This window comes from Bubalus kerabau, chromosome 20 (assembly GCF_029407905.1).
Source record: "Bubalus kerabau isolate K-KA32 ecotype Philippines breed swamp buffalo chromosome 20, PCC_UOA_SB_1v2, whole genome shotgun sequence".
NCBI lineage: Eukaryota > Metazoa > Chordata > Mammalia > Artiodactyla > Bovidae > Bubalus > Bubalus kerabau.
In genome coordinates this window covers 31815732-31832683 of record NC_073643.1, presented here as the reverse complement: position 1 = coordinate 31832683, position 16952 = coordinate 31815732, and the positions used below count along the sequence as shown (strand labels likewise).

Here is a 16952-nt window from a genome sequence, read left to right as displayed (position 1 = left end):
GGATGTTAGGGATTCCATGAGCCACCATCACCTAGAGCATCTTTGTTTTACAAGAGGACCTGGAAGAAGCATGCAACACTAAGCCCAACTACATGTATCTGGGAGATTTTAGATTTAGAGGAAAAGGCCAGTAAGTAAGGAATATTTTTGAAAAAAAAAAAAAAAAAATTGGAAGAAGTTATTCCCTTTTTTATCCCAGTCCTATAAAAATCCTGTGTGTAGATTAAGCTACATGAGTTGGATTTAAATGACTTGGATTCTACTTCTTCCTGAAGACAACTAGAAGCTACAAAATCTTCCCTGCCTAAATCAAATAAAAGGACCTTAGAGAAACATGGAATCAAAGGTAAGGATGTCGCATGCCTTCCTGGTTAAGACACAGGCTTTGAAACGGACCCACCTTCAGGGAAACTCCACTTGTAAAACCTACTGTGTGATCTTGAATAGTCACTTAGACACTGAGCTTCTTTCTTTTCAATAATAAAACCAGAATAATAATATCAAGTATACAGAGATACTGTTAGGATGATATGAGATACTCTGTGTGATATCCAAACCACTACAGGCAAAATAAATGCTCAATGACTGGCTGCTATAATTATTTGGTACAAATAATTATTGGTACAATTATTACCAAAACCTCACAGAATATGAGGAGGGATGAAAAAGATTTCATCTCATGAGCCTCTTCCAATCAATTGGTTGGCGCTATATAGAACAAACAACGTGTAACAGAGAATCCAAGAGCCAGCACCAGGTCAGACCATACGGGGCTCACAGATTTTGGCATCTTTGACAAAAGCCAATCATGTTATCCTACAAATGTGGCTCAACAGGTTACCAATCCACATGTTAACCTCAGCCATTTTCCAGAACTCTAGTTACCATGACTAAACAATCAAAGAATACGTTGAAACAAAATTGAAATGTAAGTTAACTAAATGGTATGTAGATATGCTAATTGCTCATTTTTCTTTTAAGGAGGAGTTAAAAGGATGTCAGTTCTCCACAGGGTAGGGCAGCAGCTTGAACATAAGCTGAATGGAAATTTCCTTCTCTTAAACTCTGTGGGTTAACTTGAACCAAGTGAAGAGAAAACCTACTATTTTCAAAAACAACATGCCATGTAGTTGAGGCTCCTAGAATTTTACATCACAGAAGATATCATTTGAAATATAATAGCTGAATGCCTTCCTTGCTGGTACAGCTGGCTTCAGTGTATTGACAAAAACCAAGGTTAATATGCAAAAGGAAATTGCAAGATACTTGCTGGGCCCTGGTCAGCACCTGCTACGTGTATATGCCCCTCCCTTTAAGAAAGAAACTGCACTTGAAGAGGGAAAGTCTAGTTTAGTTTTCACCCCGCCACTTCCATGCCGTGTCTGAGCCTGAGTTAATGCCCAGGTAACAAGAGGGTAACAGACTCTCTTATCTTTTCCCAAGTTATAGAAATTGAAAAAAAAAAAAAAAAAGTACAAAACTGTAATGCTTCAGACACATAACACCAAAACCAGTTAAAAAGTACAAAATAAACTGCCTACCAAACCTTATACATATGGCGCACACATATCAAAATCCAGTTGTCACACAACCAGGTAATTGCCAGGATTGTGTAAAATTTTCTCAAAATTGCCTTGTGTGACAGATATTGGGGTAAGTATACTATATTCAAAGACAAATCATTTGCCTGACATGATTGTGAGCACATTCATGTAAATGCTGGATTTGTAAGCTTAGCTCCAAGAATTTAAATGGAGTAATTTCTCAGACCACATCCACACAGAGCAGAGAAGAGAATGTGATCAATTAGTGATGTCTGCCAGGAGCACAGGAACCAACAGAGGTGAAGGAATTATACAATCGAAAGTGTGTCCAAAATGTTTGTCACTTTTGATTTAGGCAAAGGATTTGATGCTTTGTGCAGATGTCAGAAGAACAAAAGCCTGCCCACTACATTAAAAGTTCACAGTGAATTTGTATGTCCAGAGAAATGTGTGTGTAATCCCATAAGGGGCTTAGAGAAAAAATGGAAAATATCTGCAATATAAATGCAGATTACCTTTATTACAAAATTGGATCATATTCTCATTCCTAGACTAATTTCCTATATCATAAAACCTATATTCAATTTTATAAATAGCATACACCAAGAATCATAAATTCAGTTAATACACAAATTTAACAGTTTTGTTTTTTGTTTTTTTTTTTAATAAAAGTGAGAAAAAAGGCTGTTTTAGAGCAAGTATCTGAAAGGACAGAAAGGGTTCTTTCTTTGAAGATATGTTTTTCCCTCTGACTCTACCTCCTTGGGGACATAACTAGAGAAGAAATAAATTTCACAGCTAATATATATGAAGTAACATGTTTAACATTATCCAATGAATTTATACCTACCTACACCATATAAATTTATCTCACACAAACTGTCACCTCAGAGAGAATTCATTAAAACAATGTTATAGCTTCCGAATTAAATGCAATCTTCTAATTGGAATTTAATCTTACAATAGTAGTTGGTGGATTTTCTTTTTTAATTGACAAATGGAATAATTCATTAGTTTGTCTTACAGTTCTGTCTTAAGAATTCAAAAGTAAAAGCAACACAAGGACCGGCTGGCCATGCTGTGAGCTCCTGGGGGGTCTGGGGTGGCGGGTACTGGGGCTTCTTTCACGGTCATCAGAACTCCTCCCGCTGCTTATGGGCAGGAAAGGATGGACACTCTTCCTCTCACCCTCCTGCATTACCGGGTTACTAATATATTCCATTACCTCCACGTAAATGTCATGTTAATTTCTGATCTTCATCAAGCCAGACAATGGTTTCCCCCCTGGCCCCTAGCCAATTAGCTATGTGGAAAATATTCAGCCAATTACATTACTTGCATTAGGTTAGAGACTGGAGAGAAAGGCAAAATAAACGCTTAAAAAAAAAACTTCCGAGATAAAATTTAAGTTGACACCGTCTTCACATGCTGGAGTCCAAGTTATGCAGTTTGATAGGCAGCTGCCAGCACTCATAACTGCTTATTAAATCTAGGCTCTCTTTATGGCGTGAGTGAAGATCTGTATTTTTACCAATATTAGGCTCACTGTGTTATGAAAGAGACCAAAATACTTAAGATCATTCGCCCTGGCTTATAAAACATATCACGTAGTTTATTCAATTGTTAAAATTACTTTTCAAAGTCAAATTTCAGGTACTGGAAGTTTCAGCAAAGCCAGTGGTTTGGCCCACTGACCAGCTTTCTGCACGAGGCAGCTCAGAGCGGGAGCCCACCGACCAGCTTTCCTGGCCCCAGATGCCTATCGGTCCTCACTTCTTCCTAGAAGCTGCACCACCACCACACCCCATCTCAGAACCAATGACAAAAATCCACATTCTTGAGTTTTAAAAAATTCCAGAAACTTCCAGCCACAAAGTAGCCCACTATCAAGCCTTAAACTAAATCAATTATTTTCCCTCTTTCTAGTAGGTCAAAAGCTACGAATTTGATAAGAGAGATCCAAAGAGAAACTATGGACAAGTAAGCAAAAATAACTGGTGACAAAATAATGCTGCATGATATTTATGCCCTTATCTCAGATCCACCAGCGAGGGACAGTTTATTGGTAGGGAGAGTGCAATGCTAGGAGATGGATGGACAGCCAGCATATTTGCCATCTACAGTCAACTCTTCTCAGGAAAACTCTATGCAAATCCAGACTGTTATTATCACATTTATTAATAACACTGTGGCTAACTGCCTATTAAATATGCAGCAGACTTACCTGCTCTTCACTCTTGGAGTCTCGTGATGTACATCACATAGGTACCAATAACAACTAAAGCTTCATACCAAGGAAGCAGGAGTCAACTCTGATCCCCTGCTGGCAAGGGATGGCATTAAAGAATCACATCACAAAGAGACCTCTCAAGTGCTCTCAGCCTTTCTCTCTCTGGAACCTGACCCTAAGCCGATTTATTACACAAGCATGGTTATCACCAATACAAATTGAGTACATTACCCAACTACCTGTTTTCTGAACAAAAAATTCTGCCATAATCATCTGGTTGTCCAAACCTTTTCTCATGTGGTGACACTTCCATGCACTGGAGTAAGGAATCTGTTGTTCTAGCTGCCTATTCCTGTGACTGGGACCTTGTTCCACCATGAGGTCACTTATCACGAAACATTTCACTCAGAACTGGAGGTGATTTTGTGCCTAAAGACTCCAAATTATCAGCCGTAACAATTAACTGGTGCTTCTTTTGGCTACTCAATGAATTGTTCTAAAAGTTCTAAAAGCCATAAGAATGAATACGTTTTTGAATGCATGACTATGAATACATTTTTGACAAGAGAAGGATTAACTAGCTGCCAGATATGCAGTGCATCACAGGCCAGGTTACTGCATCATGGAGGAAGAAAATCAGTCCTTTAAACAAATCTCGAAGGTGCGCTTTGAGGCTAAGCAAGGATAGAGAATCACAAAATATACCCCAGCTCATCAGATTTCAGGGATCTTCACTTCCTACTAAAAATATAGTGAAGGCAAATTGATCACAATCTGATAAATATGAAGCAAATTCCTTCTTTAGAAAAAAAAATGGTATGTGTCTGGGCCTAATATCAATACAAGAGATATCATTTTCATTATAGTTCTTTAAACTGGTTTTTCAAATAGAAGGCCTTACCCAAATGAAATTAATGAACAAAATGAGCCTAGTCTTCAATAAATCCATTCATTTAGTTTTGTTCAATTTCATACATTAATTTATGACAGTGAGATTGAGTTGGACCCTCTCAACACTGAAGACGATGACAGGTAACCTCAAACCTGAGTTTATTGCTAGTTCAATACCTTCAGAAGTCCAACCACTTCTGTGAATTCTCATGTTTACATAAGACAGACCCAGGCTCTGTTCTCAACTCTACCTGAATCCCCAAAGATATAATTTTTTATAATGCCTGCTAGTTGCTCACTGGTCTACGGACCACTTATAAAAGTCTATCACAGCTGCTTAGCAACGGAAAACCTCAGAAGAGCTTCATAGGAGAAGGAACCATAGGACTTGCCCAGGACCATCCCACAAGATCATCAAAGCACCCTAACAGATCTAAAATTCCATGACTCCATTAACCGTTTCTTTTCATGGTGTACATCCTTGCCTTATGTGTTATTGATTTCTACTTGCTTTATTACTTGCCAGTGAAAATATACTATACTAGGAAGAGACATGACTCTGTTTTTCCTCTATCTCCAGCTCCAGCAGAATGAAATGTGATAGGTAATCAGATACCAAAGGAGCCTAAGTGAAGTGAATTTTAAAGCCCTCAGGCTCTTTGAGGATCACCTGGTCTCTGACACTTGGGCTGGCTGCTTCACCACAGCTCTTTTAATCTACGAAATGGGAAGGATTTGCCAAAATGACCTCTACCTGTAAAATCTTTAAAAAGTGAAAGTGAAGTCGCTCAGTCGTGTCCGACTCTTTGCGACCCCGTGGACTGTAGCCTACCAGGCTCCTCCCTCCATGGGATTCTCCAGGCAAGAGTACTGGAGTGGGTTGCCATTTCCTTCTCCAGGGGATCTTCCCGACCCAGGGATTGAACCCAGGTCTCCCGCATTCCAGGCAGACGCTTTAACCTCTGAGCTACCAGGGAAGCCAAATATCGCCCAAAGCAGCTGAATGCAAAACAAAAGCTTTAAAGAGACACATATCAGCAAAGAAGGTTTACAAAACTGCAGAGCTTGGATGTCACACTCGATAATTGAGATAAGCTAGAGAGAATCACTGATGATTAAAAAAAAAAAAAAACCTGGCTCTGACCAAGCCCAGGGACATAGGCAACTCAATTAGACTTTCTGGGCTGCATACACTCCACCTGTAAAATAAGAGGACTTAAACAGACATCTTCCAGGGCCTCATTAGCAATGACAAATACGACATTTTAACCAACCTGCTTTATTTTAAATACAGTAAATTAAAACAGAGACTAACTTCCCCATGTCAGCTAGCTATTAGGTCTCCCAATTTTTAATACAGTGCTCTTTCTACTTCACTGTACTTACCTCCATTAAATAGAATCTGTTTCAAATATAGCTCCACTAAGACAAACAAAGTGAATTTATACCAATGGTTCTTATTATTAAATGACTGAAACCAAAGGATTTCCCATAAAGTTGACCTCATTTTATGACAAAGCTACCATTGAATGATGTCAGAGTTTTTACCCAGAACAACTAGGCTCAACCAATTCTTGTCTTTGATAAAGGCAAGTCACTACTGTTCATTCATTACTACAGGGTAGCCAGCAAGTTCTGAGGAACATGACAGATGTCATCAAATATGGAAAACACATGTAAAAGAAAAAGATCATCAAACCTCTCCTAACACCCTCCCCTAAAAATTACAATGAGTAATCTGATGAGGAGAACTACGATAGGAAAAAATGCTCATAAGTCTATCTGCAAATCTGTTAACAGTCCACAATTCCCAACCCTTTTGCTTTCTCAAGAACCCCAGTCATGTAGAAGTCTTGGGATGGGACCTTCTCAATGAACAAATCAGACTTAAATCCCCCTCCCATCACTCAAAATGAGGTCATTATGGTCTTATTTCATGGTAGTTCATTTTATCACCAAACTGTAATGAGACAAAAAAACGCAATTACTCTTTCAACTGTGCATGTAGCTCATAATTTAGGTAGCCTGTCCTTCAGATTATGCTTAAAAGAATCACATAAACAAAAAAAGTTCTCCTGTGTCCTATTATACCTTTTATAAATTCTCAGATCAGTGTACAAGTTATCCCAAAAGGTTCTACCAGAAAACAATGATAGTGTCTGTTCTTTCTCAATGACAGTCTCTCATCTTCAGTGTAGCTGTTCCAATGAACTTGGGATTTTTTTCAGTTTCCTGCATTGGGCAGGACCCCTTCAGCCCACATTTGGCCTTGTGAATTTTCAGACGAATAATCTTAAATGTTCACTCACCCTTTCGACCAGCAGGCATCACATCCGTCCATTCATTGTTGACAGAAAATGTGAGAAGGTACTGAAGCCTTCACCATCGCCCAAATGTTTCGTTTGGAAACTGGAATTGTCAGCAAAAGCTCCTGGGACACTGCAATACAAAAATATTTTTTTACACATAACTAAGATGTAACTTCTAAAACCACCACTTCCTTAAACTTGAAAACAGCGCTATAGACATAGAACCTAGAGGTAGGGGAAAACACCTTTCAAATGAGGTATGTCGATATATCAAGTGTGATGCTGTAAAATATAAACCGGAAATAATGTTTTGAAAGATACAGATATCAATTACTTCAACACATACACTGAGAGGTTGTTGTTTATTACAGACTTTGTGCCAAATATTTTACATATGTTGGCGTAACAAAAATAGCATTTTTGTCCAATTATAAAGTGTTCAGTAACAATAAGCTGTTTTAACTCAAATCTGACATGGATAAACATTCTGATTCATATTAAGTAACTCTCTTTACTAGAAGAAAAAAACATGTAAAAATAAAAATTGTTTCAAAAATAATAATAAATGTCAAAACTAGGAAGAGAGGTAACTATAATCATTTTCCTCCAAAATAATTCTACAAACATTTATGAATTACATATAAGGAGCAAGAGATGTTTCTTGGAGATAGTTCCATCAAGATAGAACACATCATGTAATGTGCAGATGCCCAAGTGGAGAAGCCTGAATTCTAGACCCAGCATTGTCATCAATCATGTGGCTCCAGGAAAGTCATTTAATACCTCAGGATTCCAGTCCTTTCATCTGCACGGGCAGGTCACTAATTAATGCTTTTCATGTCCCTTCTACCTCATAGCATCTTAGTGTTTTTGGATAAAGCCTATTATGTCAAATAACCTAAACTATTAGCTTCTTCTCCAAGCTTCCAGATTAAAAAAGAAGGTTTTTACTATGAATCTTCCATCAACACCAAAACTGAGCAGCGGGCAGAGGATTTTGCACATGCACAGAGGAATTCTCACCTTGGCACTAGTGCCAAACTTTGGTACACCTGCAGCCTTGGCAGCTGACAACCCCCACTGGGTGACCGTGGAAGGCTTCCATTCCTCTCCCAAAACTACAGCTCCAACTCCTACGGAAATGTGCCCATGTGTGTTACAGATGAGTGGTTCTCATATTTCAGCATACATAAGAATAACTTGAAGACCTTTCTAAATACAGATTCCTGGGCCATTCCCAGAGACACTGGTTCAGTGTCTCTGGAATTGGGCCTGAGATTCTGTATTTCTTCCAAACTACCAGGTAACTGGATAGGGCCAATCACAGACCACACTTTGTCTCAAAATGATAAAGCCCCTGTGTCCAAACTCCAAGTAGCCTTGAGATACAAGAAGCATTTTCAAGACTCAGGGAAGCTCTGCAAACCTACTAAGTCGATGTCATGTAGCAAAAAGAAAGGGGCTGAAAATGCTCACCATCTTCAGGACAAAATCTTTTTATTTCTCTGGCCTAGAAGGCCCTGCATCATCCAGTCACTTTCTACTTCTCTGACACCACCACCAGCCATCAACTCAATCCTCAACTACAACATGGATGCAGTGGTGGACATCCATTTCAAGAAGCCAAGGGTTTTCCTACCTCACACTTAGTGCACTGGCTTTCCCAAGTACCTGGAATGCCATGAGCTTACTCCTTAAACAAGTGGCTCCTTCTCATCACAGGGTCTTCTAGGCAAAGGCCTCTTCAAGCATGCGGTCTCACTTACGTACTTAAGCTATCACCCCCAATTAAATCATTCTATTTGCTGTCCTCAGAGCTCTTGTCATCACCTATAAACTTTTTTCTCATTTCCTCACTTGTCCTCTCCACTAGACTATAAGCTCCAAATGACAAGGAAACGTCGCTGTTGTATTCTTATCTTCCAAAAATTTAGAAAAATGCCTGGCTCATAGCAGCCACTCAAGACAGACGGAGTCAATAAACAAATCAACAATTTAAAGAACTAATTCTCAGGATCCTCTAAGCATACACTTGCCATTCATTGAAAATACACACTGCATTGGATATTTTTTTCAGTATTTTACAACAGTTATTTCATTTAATTCTATTCTTAACACAAAGACACTCTTACATGCAGATAAGAAAACCAAGGCACAGAAAGTTTTAGTAACCTGCCAATATCACACAGCTATTAGGAACTTGACAAAGCTTACAGTCAAAAGAAATCCAGCTTTTTCTCATCAATATATTAACACAAAATGTTGAGTGCCTACCTTGCACTAGACATTTTTCTGACTGAGGCTTGCTTGAGTGAGTTTTGGCTATAAGGCCTTGTAGACCTTTCTGACCTGAGCTTCCTTGTTCGTATTGGGAAAGCTAAGGCATCTACAATGACCAGGCAGATAATATGAGTGAGCAAGACAGACCAGGTAAAAGGTCCAGGGAGTGGTGAGGGAGGCTGCAGGCTGGAGGCCCCAGGCTCTCTTAGCTAAGACAGCAGCAGCCAGTAGCCCCACAAGCCCATTACTGCCTTGTGACAACATAAACCCCAGGCTGTAAGAGCTTTCAATTCTAAAATCAAACACAAGAATCCAAATCACTATTTTGTAAAATTTCCTCATGTTTAAAAGATAGCAGCTAACTTTTTAATAGTACACATTTAATTTAAAGGGAAAAAGGCAAGAAAAAGAACCCTTGCAACCCCTATACCAAATGATGGCTGGGGACACAGGTCTGGCCTGTGATTCAAGAGGGATCTGGAAGCACAGAGAAGCCACATAAGTGAGCACATAAAAAGACGCTAGGTATCTGGGCAGATAAGGGATTTTGAGGGGAATTTGGAGGTTTTCAAGCTTTGGAAGGAAAATGGAAGCGGGACTGCAAAGGAATTCCTCCAAAACAGAATATCTTAGTAGAAGGCTTTGTGTTGTTGTGTAGTTGCTAAGTCATGTCCAACTCTCTGTGACCCCATAGACGGTCTCACCAGGCTCCTCTGTCCATGGGATTTCCCAGGCAAGAACACTGGAGTGGGTTGCCATTTCCTTCTCTACAGAATCTTCCCCAACCAGGGATCGAACTCACATCTGCAGATTCTTTACCACTGAGTCACCTGGGAAACGCAGTCAAAGGTTCACAGGTGGGTTAAAGAACCAAGGAGTGCAAGAACTGCTATGAGAAGAGACAGATCATGCAGGACTTCCACTCTGGATGCACACAGAGGCTGACTTTTAGCTAAGACATAAGTTGGTTAAACAAAGCTTACGAGTATCATTAGTGTTAATCAGCTTGACTTCCTAAAACGTTAGTGTCACCAGGCATATTAAAAAAATAAAGGACAAACTATCACTGTGCTGTGTGGAAATTTTTTGGTTTTGTGTGCTCTGTTAAGAATTCAGCTGACTCAAGACTAAATTTCATCTCCATCAAGCTGGGCAACTCGAACCAAAATACTGTATGAACGATAGATACTAAGTTTTAAATGTACTTACACTATATATACTATATACTCTCTACACACACATAGAGTACATATATACATAGACACATATATATACTGTAAGTTCTATAATTCTAACCAAAACACTGTATGAATGATATATTACAGTTTGCACATGTACAGGATATACACTATAAATACACTCTGTATATAGTATATATAAATCATATGCATATACTATATGCTATAAATGCAAGCTCTTTAACCAAAATACTACATAATCTATATACATTATATATAGTTTTTATATGTATTTGCACACTATATATACTATACACTCTCTATAGACACATATAGTATATACATACACAAATACATATATACACTATAAAATATCAGTTCTGTAACTCTAACCAAAATACTATATAAATGATATACTACAATTTATATATATTTGTACAGTGCATAATACTATAAATATACTCTCTATACACAAATAATACACATATACTATGAAATACAAGCTCTATAACTCTAATCAAAATACTATATATAATATATATAGTTTTTGTATGTATTTATAGTATTAATATATACACTATAAAATAAACACTATGTGTGTGTGTGTGTGTGTGTATGTGTGTATATATATATATGATGGTTGTCTAGTCACTAAGTTGTGTCCGACTCTTGTGACCCCATGGACTGTAGCCCGCTAGGCTCCTCTATCCATGAGATTCTTCAGGCAAGAATACTGGAGTGAGTTGCCATTTCCTTCTCCAGGGCATCTTCTTTACACAGGAACTGAACGTAGCTCTTCCGCATTACAGGCAGATTCTTTCCCAACTGAGCTATAAGGGAAGCCCCATACACACACACACACACACACACACACACACACACACGTGTGTGTGTGTATATATATACACACATATATACACATACTATAATACATATATGGGTTTCCTTGGTGGCTCAACCGTAAAGAACCCTCCTGCAATGCAAAGATGCATTAGTGACTAAACAACAATACATACATATATATACATATGTACTATAAAAAACAAGATGTATAACTCTAACCAAAACACCACATAAACTATACTATAGTTTTATATGTATCTATAGTACATATACTATAAAATACATACAATATATATATATACATGCAATACACACATATACTATAAAATCAAGCTCTGTAACTCTAACCAAAACTCTGACCTCTAGAAATGAAATATATAGCAACTGAAATTTAAAAAGAAAAAAAAAAAAAGAAAACCCACCAGAAAACCAGTATCCAAATAAAATTATCCAGAACACCACCCAGAGGCAAAAACCATCTACCTGGAATTGCATGCATGTCAAGAAAAATTATCTTTCAAAATAAAGATCTTTTCAGACAATTAAAAGTTTACAATCTCTCTACAAGGACATTCAGAAAGATGCATTTCAAGCTCAAAGAGAAAGACTGCAGAAAGAAGCTTGCCTGATTTAAGAAGAGGGAGCCAAAAAATCAAGAACTTGTGAGTAAATAAAAGTTAATGCATTATAATGACATGTAGGTCTCGAAATTTTAAAAAGTCTGGCAAAGCCATAGCTTGCTTCCCACCCAGGTTCACTGGTTCACAGTGGCTGTCAATCACCAAGGTCCTAGACTACAAACGTGATACACAATGAGGACACTGTCATGAAATGCAGCTTCCTGCCCCCAGATTCCAGAGTCTCAATCTGGAGTCCAAGGAATCTGCATTTTGACCAGCTGTTCCAGGGAACTCTGATGAAGATGCGCCCCGGCCCCTACTCTGTAGTGCACTGCGCCACTGCATGGCCAGCAACCCAGCAAGTCCCAGGGACTCCGCCCAGAGAGGTCAAGGCAGACTCGCTACTTGGCCTTTGTTCTCTTCTATTTCACTTACACCTCAGAGAGCACCTTGGCCCGGGGGGGTCAACAGCAACTCTGCCTCAAGCCTGCTAGTCAGGAGCTGCAATAAATTAAAAGCCCATTAAGACATTTTTGAGAAAAGCCTAGAAGTGTTGAACCATTAATTGTGCCATATTCAATCTGTTTTCCTGGAGATTTGAAAAGCCAGATTACCATCTTGGGGGTCATTAGAAAGAATGAAGCTTTCTCCTTTTTTAATTTACATATTTCAAAATGCACAGATCCTTCCAGTGGCTACTACAACAGGCTTTCCAAGTTCAGCAGAGGCGGCCACTCTGCCCTCTAACCAACAGAGAAAGGAGCCTGTGGTGCCGTGGGGGTTTTGCCTTGTGTTTTCAAGTTAGGAATCAAAGCTCAGAGCCTGTGGTTGCAAAACAGCTCCAGGAAAACAGGTAGAGGCAGCCACAAAACAACAGTGCTGTTTTCTTGTTTTGTTCTCCCCAGTTTATTTTTCCCTGAAGCAATCCTTGCTCAGTACAAAAGTCTGCAGGGAGCTGGAAAGAGCAGCTGTGGTTCCCTGAGGCCAAGACCTAGCAATCAAGTTGTTTACCAAACACTGCCAGGCACCAGGAAAATAACAACAGCAGAGGCAGTATTTGCATCTGTTTTCAAAAACAACCTCCAAAGTCTGGGGCCTGCTGGGTACTTCTTTGCATGGCTGAAAGGAGGACTTGGAAAGTAAAGGCAAGAAATGCCGGGGGTATGAGCCCCCATGGCCTATGTGTTATCCATTATTCCACTTCTTTTGAAGAGAGCCTATCCTAAGAATAAAAAAGATTAGGAGTCTGCAGAGTTTCCAAGCAGGAGACTCAAACAGACAACATGCTTGTCACTGGCATTTCCAAGCAAGATAATAGTGGTCATCTTAGTAAACTGACATACTTTGCTGGTCATCCAACACCTCAAGACATCCAGCTGTGGTTCTCAGTCTTGGAAATGCAGCAGAATCTCCAGGAGAGCTAATAAAAAACAGATTGCTAGGCCCCTCCCCCTGGCTGTCTCATTCTGTAGGTACAGGGCAGGGCCTGAAAATCTCCAACAAGTGCCCACATGATGCTGGTGCTACTGGTCCAGACACCATGCTTTGGGAAGCAAAGCTGTATAAAACGAGGTGCTTTCTTGCTGTTCTGGAGATCTGGGACCCCCTGTCCGACATCAACCTCTCCCACGCATTATCCAAGCAAGTCTGGCAGAGTCAGACCCAAAGGAGGTCACAGAACAGAATGTACTGGATGGGCAATTTTCCATTTATTTCTTCAGATCTTCCACCAGCCACATCGCCCCAGTTCCTCACCTTGCCCTGTGTCTTGGAAAGCTACCGTGTGTGATGCATCAACAAGTACTCTTATCCTCTGGCTTCCAGCTGTACAACCAATGGAGGTCTCATCTCAAGTGGACAGAGAAGATGGGGCATTTACTGCCCAGACTTCTCCCCGGCAGGGGACTGAAGGCTGACTATGAAAGATCACAGCTCCTGCCAGGCAGCCCTATCCCTGAAGCTTCTCTCTCCAGGCTCCATTATGTGCCCCTTCCCTTGTCCTCTCAGACCCAGGAGAGGGACAAGCCACCTACTTTCTGCAGGAACACTGATCCAAAACTCAAATCCATTAGAATGCTGTATGTGGAACTTTTAGACTCACATAAGTATATGTGCACATACACACTCACATACACACAAATATGTATGTATGGATGAATGTACATACATATACATATATATCTTTATAGATTACTTAATGTACCTCCATCAGATAGGTCAGGAGACCTGGGAGGTCACGGCCAAGGCCACCTGCTGGGGTTTGCACCTGTGTTCCTTCAGGGCCCTGTTCCACAGGAAGAGTGGGACCATTCTGTCTAATCGGTTATACAACCTGATAAGAAGGAGAGCATTTGTGAGAGCTTCAATCCTTCTCTAATTTACTAACTTAGTTTCCTTTGTTGCAAATAGCACCAAAATAGAAATGGAACAGAAGTGGGTGGAGCAGACTCCATCACCAACTCCCGTGAATAACTTTCTGACAATGCTGAATCCAGTTCAGAAAGCAAATCGGCTGCGGAAAAAAAGGTGCATGTTGTCAGCTCACAAATAAAATGCCAATCTGCCTTGATTAATAAGGCTTGGAGACGAAGAACAAATAATACATCTGTTTTTAAAAAACTGTAACCTCAAATGTACCCTAAATAAGCATCTACCTGAACAGCTAAGTTCTAAAGTTCTAATCAAAACCATCACCCAAGTTTAAACCAAATGAGCCACCACCATCAACATCTGTGGCTTCACTGGGCCCACTTGACTTCATTTCAACAAAGTTTCCTAGAACTAATCAATGTTACTTTTACTTAACTTTCACTAATAAGATTGACTCCAACTCACCAGAGGACTTGCTGGTATCTATGTTCAAAAACAAGTTTTTAAGTAAACCCATTAGATTAATTAGAACACATGGGGAAATGCAGTTGCTAAGTAATTACTTTTCTAGTTCACTGAGGCTTAACCATTAACCTTTTTTGTTTGTTTATTGCTCTTCTTCACTGAAAATCCCCTAAACATTCCATTTAAAACTTAAAGGCTGGCCCTCCTGCTCTATATGTCTGCCTGCCCCCCATCTCCCCAGGAAGAACCCAGCTTCCATCTGAACCCTGATGTTGATAACAAGTGACTTAACTGTAACCCCCAATTCAAGGAGTGTGAATTCCTTGAATTCAACCATCATCCTGTTGCCTCCCAGGCATTCTAGAACCCCACTTTATCCTATATCCTGGCTCCAATGCTCACTTTAAAAAAAAAAATTTATCCAATTAACATTATTTCTTTTAAAAAAAAAATTGTATTTATTTATGGCTGCACTGGGTCTTTGTTGCCATATGGGCTTTCTCTAGTTGCACGTGTGGGCTTCTCATTGCAGTGGCTTCTCCTGCTGTAGATCACAGGCTCTAGGGCACGCAGGCTTTAGTGGTTGGGGCTCATAGGCTCAGTCATTGCAGTTCCCGAGCTCTAGAGCACAGGCTCAATAGTTGTGGTGCACGGGCTTAGTTGCCCCATGGCAAGCAGGCTGTTCCCAGAGCAGGGATCAAAGCCAGGGGCCTGCATTGGCAAGCAGATTCTTTACCACTGAGCCACCAGGGAAGCCCCAGTGCTCATTTCTTTCCACCACCTTCCAAGATTAACATCATGAACAATATGGAGACTTTCCCTTTTCCTTAAAGATATCCCTTTCACCTTTCCCCGGAGAAGGCAATGGCACCCCACTCCAGTACTCTTGCCTGGAAAATCCCATGGACGGAGAAGCCTGGTAGGCTGCAGTCCATGGGGTCGCTAGGAGTCGGACACGACTGAGCGACTTCACTTTCACTTTTCACTTTCATGCATTGGAGAAGGAAATGGCAACCCACTCCAGTGTTCTTGCCTGGAGAATCCCAGGGACCAGGGAGCCTGGTAGGCTGCCGCCTATGGGGTCGCACAGAGTCGGACACGACTGAAGTGACTTAGCATAGCAACATCCCCTGACTTCATGCAAACAGGGAAGAGTTGGCCTTTCTTTCTTTTCTTACAGCCAAGTTATGGCTCTGCTAATAGTCTACCTTGCCTGCCATCTACCCCATGGAGAATACTATCATTCCTCTCCACTGTGATTCCTTGACTCTTCGGAACCCTTCTTTTGATGACCATATGTGAGGGAACCACTGCTTCCAACCCAACCATACAGCTTTTAAATCTAAATGTCAAGTGCACTTCTACACCTGTCTCAGATGTTTCAGTATCTGGTTAACAGTTTTGGTCTACATTCCTTCAGTGTGACCACTTTTATCAACCTCAGTAGCCATGAAGATGGCCCTTCCAACAGCCTGGCCAAGGCTTACATCAGGCCTGGTTCAGATAAGATACCACTCAAAAAAAAAAAAAAAAAAAAAAAAAACCTGCCAGCTGTTCAAGTAAATGAATACACACTGGGTTATCTTAACTTATCCTAAAAGCTTTCAGCCTATTTGAGAAGCAGTATACTGCATTAGTTGAGTGCTCAGGCTACCTGCTCATGTCCCATCCGAGCCATGCCACTTACTAGTTATACCCTTGGGCAAGTTCCTCCATACCTGAAAATTGGGATAATATCTGCCCAGAGTAAGGGTGCATTAAGTTCTAATTAACCACTACCACTTCCTCTACACCTGAAGGCATGGCCAAAACTTTGATTTCACCATTCCTTAGAACTGTTCCACTTCAAAGACCTTGAACTCTGAAATTCACTAATGACCTTACATGGAGCCAACACTCATAGGGTCATTTCTCCTGAATTTGCTCCATGACTGCGATGAGAAAAGGCACCAAAACTCAAATTCTTACCTCTTTACCACATGCCCAGTACATCATCCTCCTTCTAAGCTTTCTCTTTTACAGCATCTAAGGCTCATTTTCCACATACCCCCAAAATCCCTGTTATCACTCAGGATGACTATGTCTTTTCTACCAACTTCCTGCTCGAGCTCTTTGGTTCCTTCACCTGAATGAGATGGGTGAAGCCAGGCTTCGGTGTGATTCATGGTTTATATCCTAGATGTCTTCACTACAGTGCCCAGGACACAGAAGGTTATTATATG

At 40.2% G+C, this 16952-nt stretch overlaps 1 protein-coding gene across 20 annotated transcripts in view; it reads right to left on the bottom strand.

The window, feature by feature from the left end:
- Positions 1–16952, bottom strand: part of FOXP1 (forkhead box P1) — a 714382-nt gene that overhangs the window by 523871 nt on the left and 173559 nt on the right. For all 20 annotated transcript variants that reach the window (XR_008705966.1, XM_055557294.1, XM_055557289.1 and 17 more), the window contains one exon: positions 6975–7104. The gene's annotated coding sequence lies outside the window, so the exon portion shown is untranslated. The remainder of the gene's footprint in view (positions 1–6974; positions 7105–16952) is intronic.